The sequence below is a fragment of the Anastrepha obliqua genome, chromosome 4 (assembly GCF_027943255.1).
Source record: "Anastrepha obliqua isolate idAnaObli1 chromosome 4, idAnaObli1_1.0, whole genome shotgun sequence".
NCBI lineage: Eukaryota > Metazoa > Arthropoda > Insecta > Diptera > Tephritidae > Anastrepha > Anastrepha obliqua.
In genome coordinates this window covers 83,203,538-83,213,357 of record NC_072895.1, presented here as the reverse complement: position 1 = coordinate 83,213,357, position 9,820 = coordinate 83,203,538, and the positions used below count along the sequence as shown (strand labels likewise).

Sequence of the window (9,820 nt, the reverse complement as noted above, 5' to 3'; positions counted from 1 at the left end):
CAACCGCGGGATCAGCATTAATCTCTGGAATACCTTTGCCAGGCAACGCAACGCATCGAATCTGCTGCGCGCTCGTCTGACGTCCTGAGTTTCAGTTTTATTTATTTATTTTTGTATTATTTTTTATTGTTCAACACCGGCTGCTTGACACTCTTGTCATTTGGACATTCGTGTCAGTGTTGTTTTGCCTTAATTGTTATTGTTGTTAATGTCTTCGTAGTTGTCGTTTCGGCTTTGCTGTCATTTGTCGTTTCTCATTTGTTTTTATTGCTGCTGTTTTGGTTACTGCTCCTTGGCCCGAGGTGTACAAATGGCCAAAATTATTTTAATTTCGCTTTTTTTATTGCAACGCCATCCGGCGTAAGTCTTAAGAAATTCACCTCAGGCCAATTTAACCGACTTGCGCCGACATTCCCTTGATTTTAGTATTTCGACGCTGGCGATTGGGATTCGGTGAGTGGTTGCCGCTACGGGCAGTTCAAATACGAGAGATCGCGGTTAAACGCTGTGTGTGTATGTGTGTGTGTGGATTTAGTAGGCATAAATAAAAGCGTATTTTGGAAATTTGAGTGCATAATTAAAGTGTGTTATACATATGTAAATGTATGTGTTATGTGTATATATGCAGGTAAATTTTTTTCAAGGTATGAAAATTACATTTTCGCGCGTGTTGGATATTAAGAAAATAGGCCAAGAAAATAAAAATTAAAATCAATCGAATTTGCAAATAAATTTGTATGAGTGCTACTCTGCGAAGTATTTAAAAACACTATCTTGAAGCACCACCAAATAAGGAATTCTTCATAAAAACTGTAAGTAAAAAATTGGCTTTACTAATACAGCTTGAACAGATTGTTGGAGTAGAGCAAACGCGACATGAGCAACGAACTTTGTTTTTGCTTTTGGTACCTAAAATGTCAAAATCTATAAACAAAGCTTGACAGTCTAGAGTAATATAACCAAAATTTGACAATCTTAAATAGGAAAAAAATCGAATCAGCTGCTCTGCTGATAATACTTGTTAAGTGTGCCATGGGCTTTACTAATCACTACATGTGCCTTGGCCTTTACTTTTCTACAACTACTAATTTTCCATATTCTATATACTGGTTTAAGCCTTGAAAAATAATTTATCAAAAAGTGGAAGTTTTTTCAAATCATAATTACTGATTTTTATATTTTTATTATATTATATTTTTAATGAAACAAATATAAGTAGCTTTTTGCCTCTGAGTCGTCTTTAAAATTGGCACCACTAATTGTAAATTGATACAAAAAAAAACATATACAAATTTTTTTGTCTGTGTTTTGAGTGTTAATCGATTTTTAAAATTAATAGTAGTTAATATTATTGAATTATAAGATGATAAAAAATAATTACAGAAAATTAAAAAATATAGTTTGATAAGTTTTAGTTAGTTTTTTTCAATTTTTAATTTAATTTTAATTATATCTAAGCTATAGCAGAATTGAATTGTAGGTTTATACACAAGAATATAAAAGATATAAATATATTTTTTTAAATTATTTATATATTGGTTATTATTTATTTTTATATTTTTCCTGGTAGCTTCGAAAATAGAAAAAATGCAAAATGTTTATTTTGTTAATTTTCTTCTTCTGGGTCGTGAGTTTGTTAAGTTTGTTAATGTCCTTTTTTTATTTATTTATTTCTTTTTTGTTTTGACTGAGTTACTCTGTGTTTGGCAATACTTACAGTTCGCGATATAGGTAGGTAGGTGGGGTGGTTGTCATAAAGACACACTTAGACCTTTCGCAGGCCCATTGTGATACCACTGAAGCTTATCCTTACTCTACGTGTTCCTTTTCAAACCATCCGGTAGCTTTAATAAACGAGCAGAGCTTCGTTAGTTTTAGATGGGCTATGTCCGCTACATCGGTTAGAAATGTTGTATCAAGAGCGCCCAGCCTTTTCATAGCTAGGCTTTCACACTCACACAAAAGGTATCTGAATTGTGTTTACCTTTTTGATGGCTTCCCTGTCTATAAGTAATTTACAAGTGGCATACTAATATGCCGTATGTTAGGATCGGTCTGACAATTGCTGTGTAAAGCCTATATACGATAGATGGGGACAGACCCCAACTTAGTCCTATCAGCTGTTTACAAGAGTATAGTGCTATTGTCGCCTTTTTTGCTCTATCTTCGACATTTGCTTTCCAAGTTAGTTTTCGGTCTAGTATTAGACCTAAGTAGCGGGCTTCATCATTAAATGACAGTGCCGTGTCGCGATATAAATATTATGTGGTTGTAGTTGCTATCAATTTTGCATATGAATAGTGGTAATTTGAACTACCGTGCATTCTAACAAACTTTGTGCAGGCGTGACTTTTTGGAGCTGTTATACTTGTAATATATTATTTAAAAGTTAATCATTTAGAGCAGTACCATTATGAGCTTTGTTTAAGTTTAAAAAGTTTGTGAGGTATAAAAATATATAATAAAGCAATAAAATATTTATGCGCTAATGTACACACCAAAATCTATGCCTCGTAAATCTTCACAAAGTATTTCAAAATTCACTACTTTCGAGTTGATTTCCCTACGTGCATAATTCCTCATTTCATTTCCTGCCAATCGGTGATGAAAGAGTAAAATGATGCGTCGCCGCAAGTCGCATAGCAGCCCACGTGTGGACTGCATAAATAACCACACGCAATACTGTTGGTTAAATAAATATGTCAATTTGGCCAGTAAACTAAATAAAAATATTTGTTGTGTTCAACAGAAAATAAATCGTAAATAAATATTTCAAAATCTTTGTATCCGCTGACAAATTTATTGAACTTTGCGTAATAATGCCAATACTTCTGCTTGACTAATTTCTATCCGCTCCGATATTATTATGCTTTCACTATTAAAATAGAGAATAGCTGAATCTGATAATGTTAAGTGAATGCTTGAGTGAACATATCTTCAAGCACACATATATGTACTTACATATGTGTGCGCATGTGCGTGTGTACATCCATATGGGCATTTTTCTTATTTTAAATGTGGTAAAAATCGTTATTTTGCCTCACGGTGACACCTCATTAATCTGGCTTATGTTGAAACTCTTTATTGGACTAGTCAAATAAGTATAAATACATATTTGTATGTAAATACATACATACACATACCATATGCGTACATAGATACAATAGCAATAATGTTAATAGCGACAATATTTGATTTAATTTGATTTGATTTGATTTGGAATTTATTTGAAATGATTTCCAATCTTAATTTATTGGTGATTTACAAGCCACACATGACAATTAATATTTCCATTTTGGTTTTTTTTTCTCATCTTCAAACCATTGAATGACCAGAGAATTGAGAGAATTGACTGTTAACTGTGTCTTGCAGCTGAAATTACTTTTGTGGTTATGCAAAAGCCAAAATTGAATGCTTTCAGCACAATTCAATACACCCAACTAAAACCCGGGGTGGGCGTTAACTAATGACGTCGAAAGACTGAGTCTTGCTTGCTTTGCATTTCTAAGGCGGCGTTTAATGTTTCCGCTGTTTTTTACAGTTTTTATGGGACCAATTCGCCATTATCTCATTAGATGATTTGATTTATATGCAATTATACTGCTTTGACGTTAACTTATCTGGCAAGATTTTGGTATTATGGTAATACAACAGCTAATAAACTCAGTTTAAAGGGAATTAAGTAAATTGCTTTTTAATAAGATTTTTCATTTCACTTCATGTTCAAGCAAATTCGTGAGGCGAAGAAGTGATTCAGAAATTTTAGCGCTTGTAAAAAAGTATTGCAAAATTGTAATCTGAAATTCTCTCTTTCTTTATAAATTTTTTTTCCATAATTCTGTGCTGAAATGGAAAAAGTACTTAACGCTTAGGGCCTTTATATTGTGGTACAAAACCCATATAAGACTAACTTTCGGCCAAAATGAACGAATTTGAAGCACATTTTTCGATGAAACCTCTGGAATAATTTGTTTTTTGTAGATGAGGTAGGGTTTTAATGCCCTCGCACTTATAGCAGCCTTCGTCTATAGTGTTGAGTAGTGGGACCACTAAAACAATCCCTCTTCTGGGGAGACTCCCCTCCCGGAACTCTTTCCACATGACTTCGACATGACCCTGAATGGCGTCCACGAAGTTTACCAATTCAATTTACTCACGTCTGGGTCTACCATATTTGTGGTCAGCTTCCTGCTACAGGCTCGGTTTTTTATGTCCGTGTTTGCATCAATTGACCACAATTGATTGCGTCCTTTACTTTTGACATATGGAGGTTTATGTCATCTGTAGTCTCAATTGCTCCGCTTTTTGAAGAAAATTGCAATTTGAATCAAATTCGTTTGAATCGACTTGTTCCCGTCTGATATCGTCGTGAGTCAAACTGTTAGTGCCTCTTTACTCAAGAGTTCCTACTCTTCAGCCGCCCACTCCGCATATCGGAGGTATTGCAGAATTTTTGCATATGTCTTAACAGCATTCCAGTTATTGATTGATGCACACATGGCTGGCATTAGAATGTGCGCCTGCAACGGAAGTCCCAAGTAGCACCTCCAGTGTTTGACGATATTCGATTGTGTTGGAGAAGTGTGGTCAGTAGGGATTACTTGCTTAATACGGTGGAGATATGAAAGCACCCATGTGTGCTGATAAGCTGCGTTAGATAAAAATGAACGTCGCCATGTTTCCTGGTCACCCATGGTGCAATTTCTGGTATAAGCCTATGGGTCCAACGGCCGTTTATTGATGGACTCCATCTAAGTTTACCTGATACACCATATGTGAAAGTATGTACAGTATAATTCCTCTTAACCGGCTTCGCATTAACCGGCCTGTTTACAACAGCCGAGCGCAATGCAATATTTTCCAAGAAATTCACCGGCGAGGCGATGCGGCTGGGATTCCCCCGATATTACAGGGAGATCCCGGCGAAGTAAACTATAAACGATGTTAGATAGGATTTTGTCGTTTGTCGTTTTGATCAATTTGGTTTGCTTTTGCTGTGGGTACGGACATAACATAGTTCTTTCCTTAACAATGAGTGCAAAGCGCAAACGAATTGTGGTTTCGATGGATACACGTTTAAAAGTGCTAAGGCGGATTGATAATGGTGAATCCGTAGCGAAAATATGTGCAGAATTTAATGTTGGAAAAAGCACTGTAAATGACTGGCGAAGAGATAGGCGTTCCATTGAGGAGTTTTGCTCGAAAATGGAATCTGATAGAAATCTGGGTAGCCGTTGTACGAGAAAAAAACCGATTTGCGAGGTCGTCGATGAAGCTTTGTGGATCTGGTTTCTTCAGGAACGTCGAAGAGGTACACCGATTGGCGGCCCAATTTTCAAAGAAAAAGCTTTGGCTATCCACCAGAAGATTAATATTGGAGGTGACTTTGTGGCAAGTGATGGTTGGCTTAATCGATGGAAGGAGCGACACGGAATTCATTTCGCACATGTAAGTGGAGAAAAAAATGTCTGCTGATACTTCTGATGCGACAGAATTCAAGACTAAGTTTGGTGAAATGGTTTAAACAGAGGAACTATCTCCAGAACAAGTCTATAATATGGACGAGACCGGGCTAAACATTAAAATGTTACCAGAAACAACTTTTCTAGGCAGTCATCAACCGTCTGCCTCTGGCTTCAAAAAGAACAAAGAACGTATTACAGTTGCCGTTCGAATGCAGCAGGGACTCATAAAATTCTTCTTTTCGTTACTGGCAAGTCTACTAAACCACGGGCATTCAAAAACTTGAATCCATCTTCCCTTTCGGTTTATTATAAGTCACAAAAATCAGCATGGATGAATTCAGACTTGTTTAAAGAGTAATTTAATTTGGAGTTTGTTCCAAAAGTTAAAAAAACATTTAAAAAGTGTAAACTTGCCTATTAAAGCAATTCTTGTGTTAGATAATGCTCCAACCCATCCTCATGACTGCGCTGTAGATGACATAAAATTAGTTTATCTTCCTCCTAATGTGACGAGCTTAGTGCAACCAATGGACCAAGGAGTGATCGAAAGCTTAAAAAGACGATACAGGCGTAAACTTGTTTCTGAAATTCTGCAACATTCGGAGAATGAAGGCAAAGGTCTTTTAGAAGTCATCAAAAAGATCAATATCAAGGACGTTATCTATATGTTAGATACAGCATTTCAAGAAATGCCCTCTTCAACGTTTGTTAAGTCTTGGAGAAGGCTTTGGCCAGATGTTGAGAATCTAATTGTGATCTCGAATATTGCAGGGACTGAAGAAGAAGAAAACAAATCTACTTTACAAGACCTTCAAAAGTTATCGGGTAACGAATCATTACAGGCAGAAGATGTGGAAAATTGGATGATAAACTGTGACAAACACCTTGAAAATGAATTTTTGAATGATAACGAAATCATAGATTTAGCAAACAAAGGACAAGAGGTAGATGATGAGAGTAGTAACGTTGAAGAGGAAAAAACAGTTTTTCATGAAGAAGCCAAAAATGTGATGGAAATTGCATTGAAATACATTGAGCAACAACATGAGTCAACAGCATTAGACGTTTTGGTGATTAGAAAATGGAGGGATGTCGCATTCAGAAATTCACTGAAGGTTAAAAAACAGAAGAAAATCACAGACTTTTTCAAAAAATAATTATTACACTTATATTTTATTGATGTAACACATTAACATATGTAAATATGAAATACATAAATATGTAAAAAATGCTTCTCCATTTTTTTATATATATGTACACAATATATTAACAAGTACACTTCGGATTAACCGGCCAAAATGGCAACCGGCCAGGTTTGCAGTCCCGAGGTGACCGGTTAAGAGGAATTGTACTGTATCCCCAAAATTGTACCTGACTCCGTCGAACTACTATTGGTTTCTCAATTTAAAGAAAGGGCAGGTGGGAAAGAGATTTTATTCAAACAAGGAGATAAATACAGAAAGGAATGGATATTTTGCAGTCTTGAATAAATCGTTTTATTCGGAAGGGAGCAATAAACTAGAACAGTGTAGGACGAAAAAGAGTTTACCCCAAAAAATTTAGAAACTAACAAACGAACTTCGTATTTATGCTTGATTTTTGGTTATGAAATTCAAAGAAATGTATTTTTGAATTTGAACAAAATAAATTATATTTTGCACACAAAGCCTAAGTCCAAGACTTGCAATTGCTCACACATTTTTTACCAGCTCAGTCTTATATTTTACATCCATGACGAATCTGGTCCTAACGAATATCATTAAATGGAAAATAACTTTTCTTCGGTAATGACTGCATTGGCTGTTTCAATCTAGTCATGGACGGGCACTACCACGTGATTGGACACAAGAAAACAAACGCACTGATTTACCCACTTCACTATGGAAGTTAGAGTGATGGCAATGTGTGTCTGCTCTGTGCAGTCGGTGATAAAGATATGATCTTCATGTCGAAGATATGATAAAAAATGCCACTTGCCCTCTTTCTGGTCTTCCTACATTTACTATAACGAGCCATAAACCTGTCCATCAAGTCGACAGCGCTCGTATGCCGAATGTATTTTTTATAATCAATAGAAATTCAATTTCGACAATATCTCTATTATTTCAACCCCAGCGAGTGACTTTGTGCAATTCAGTGTCCGTGTTTGAGACAAGAATTTTTAAGTATCAGCGTAAATAAATACCAAGCGAAATATTTTTGTATCACGCATTTGAACTCTCTATCGAAAGTTGTGCCAACAAACTCTTCGGAATAGCCCGGCTCAGCATTACTTGGCAGCAAAGTCAGCATCAGAACACAATTTGTAATTTGGCGCAACATGGACCCCCATTACCTCCAAACTGTAAATGCCCCGGTTTCGAAGATAGACAACTAAATCAAACCTTGTGTAAAAATGATCAAAATATGCGGTATGACTGACGTTGATCTAAACTTCTTGAGAAAGACTTGATTAAGACCGATTAGCAACAGAAGCATCTGTAGCGGAAGTCACAGGATATATTTCCTGTGATGAATCAATTACAGCTGAGGTAGTCGGTATTTCAAATTCATCCAGGATAATCAAATTGATTTGAATTAATTTGATTATTTGCCGAGGCATTCAACATATTAGTAATGAAAACATATTCAACTGCTTCATCTTCAAAACTGTAATCTGATTCATCTAATCAAAGAAGGAACAAAGATCATGCAAGCCCATGTTCTCAATTACCACGTTTTCGGTAGCGCTCACCTTTGCCCGAATTGACATCTACAGTAGCATTTTTAAAGGAGGATTGGTTCTTGTGTTATCAACCCAGCAGGAATTGGACGCTTCCTAATTCAGAACCGACCGGCCAATTGCTTTAAACAACCTACAACATTTCTTTGTTTCTTGAATCAAATGTTGCGACCTTGTTGGAGTTCTGGATCCTAGTGACAATTACTTTTGTATGCGCCGAGAAGGAGAGCCAACTACCCATTAGTTTGAAGTTGTTAACGATCGATATTGGTATGTCCTCTGATCTCACTTTAGCTGCAGTTCTCTTCCTTGTTTCATCTAGGTAGTGAATAGGGTCACCGTGGATTTATTGGGGAAGTTTGGAGGTTCCGCGCAAGAAAGAAGAAAGAAAGACGGAGAGACAGTTGTTCCCCTTTGAACACAAGCCATCGATGTCATTGCAGGACGCCATTATCGAGCAATCCCCAGTGTGTGAGATCAGTGAAACTCCCTCTGATAGTTGAGAGAAGCTTCCTGTGCATAGAAGTGTAAAAGCAAGGGTAGAAGAACACCACCCTGTGGTACTCCTTATATAATATATATCTGTCGAGTGTTGAGCACACAGGCAGTTGGTCCGCACCTCTTCAGTTCTGGCTGGAGGGTCGACTGATGGTTGAATATGATGTAGTTGTGTACAATACTAACTCTATCGACATTATTTGGCTGGTCCAACGCTATTAAGCAGCCACCTCTCAGGAGTGGTTTAGATTAAGCTTGCGATTTATCTGCGTGTTTATGGCGTTAAGTGCTGTGGTAGTACTGTGCACTTTGAGGGAATCACGCTTATGTGTGGCTGGGAGCGGACAAAAAACTGATATTTTGAAAACTGAAAAAGTCCATTCACCTGTTCACTATTCATCACGTGCTTGCCCTCATAATTTACGACTTGTCATCTTTTATGGCCATTAATAAAAACGTACTCAAAATCATATGAAACTGACAAAGCTGCTGATATTTGTTGGCCTCATATTTCAAGCTATTGATATCTGACAACGGCGGCGCTATTAATTAGTATTCCATAAATAAAAGAAAAATAAAAACTGAGACGATGTGATGCTGGCGCTGTGTTGTATTATAAGTTTATGGGATAATTAAATTGTTATGTAAATCGTTATACAAAAAAAAAAAAAAAATAAAATAAAAATTAGAAAAAAATTATTTATGATGCAAATAAAAGTAAAATATATAGAGTGGACTTGTGCGTGACTGACAGTCGGTTGGTCTCGGCTGGGACGGGATATATAAAGTGAAGTTTTATTTTTTGTTTTTAATAAAAAGTTTTTCTAAAGCTATCTGATGTTCGGAGAAGACAGAAAACTGTGGGTTTCTCCATTTGTAGCAGAACATCAGGACGCATCAACCACAAATTTCAGAGGAAGCTCTACCACATACTTGGAAAAGGATGTATGTGCCAACTATGTACATATATGTAGATATGTGTGTGTGTAGTTTTTAATACATAGGGTTATTCAATAGGTGCGCTTCAACTTTTTTCCGATAGGGAAGGCGAACGACCCAATATTTTTTATTTTTCGCTTGTCATTTGTAAACTTCATTAGTATACATTTCATCATGGAACGCTACACACTTGAGC

The 9,820-nt window shown here is 36.4% G+C and overlaps 1 protein-coding gene across 1 annotated transcript in view; it reads left to right on the top strand.

Moving 5' to 3' along the window:
* The first annotated feature begins 646 nt into the window (after nt 1–646).
* The window catches only part of LOC129243851 (cartilage oligomeric matrix protein-like), a 93,885-nt gene continuing 84,711 nt past the window's right edge, over nt 647–9,820 (top strand). Inside the window, exon 1 of the mRNA XM_054881227.1 lies at nt 647–812. The gene's annotated coding sequence lies outside the window, so the exon portion shown is untranslated. The remainder of the gene's footprint in view (nt 813–9,820) is intronic.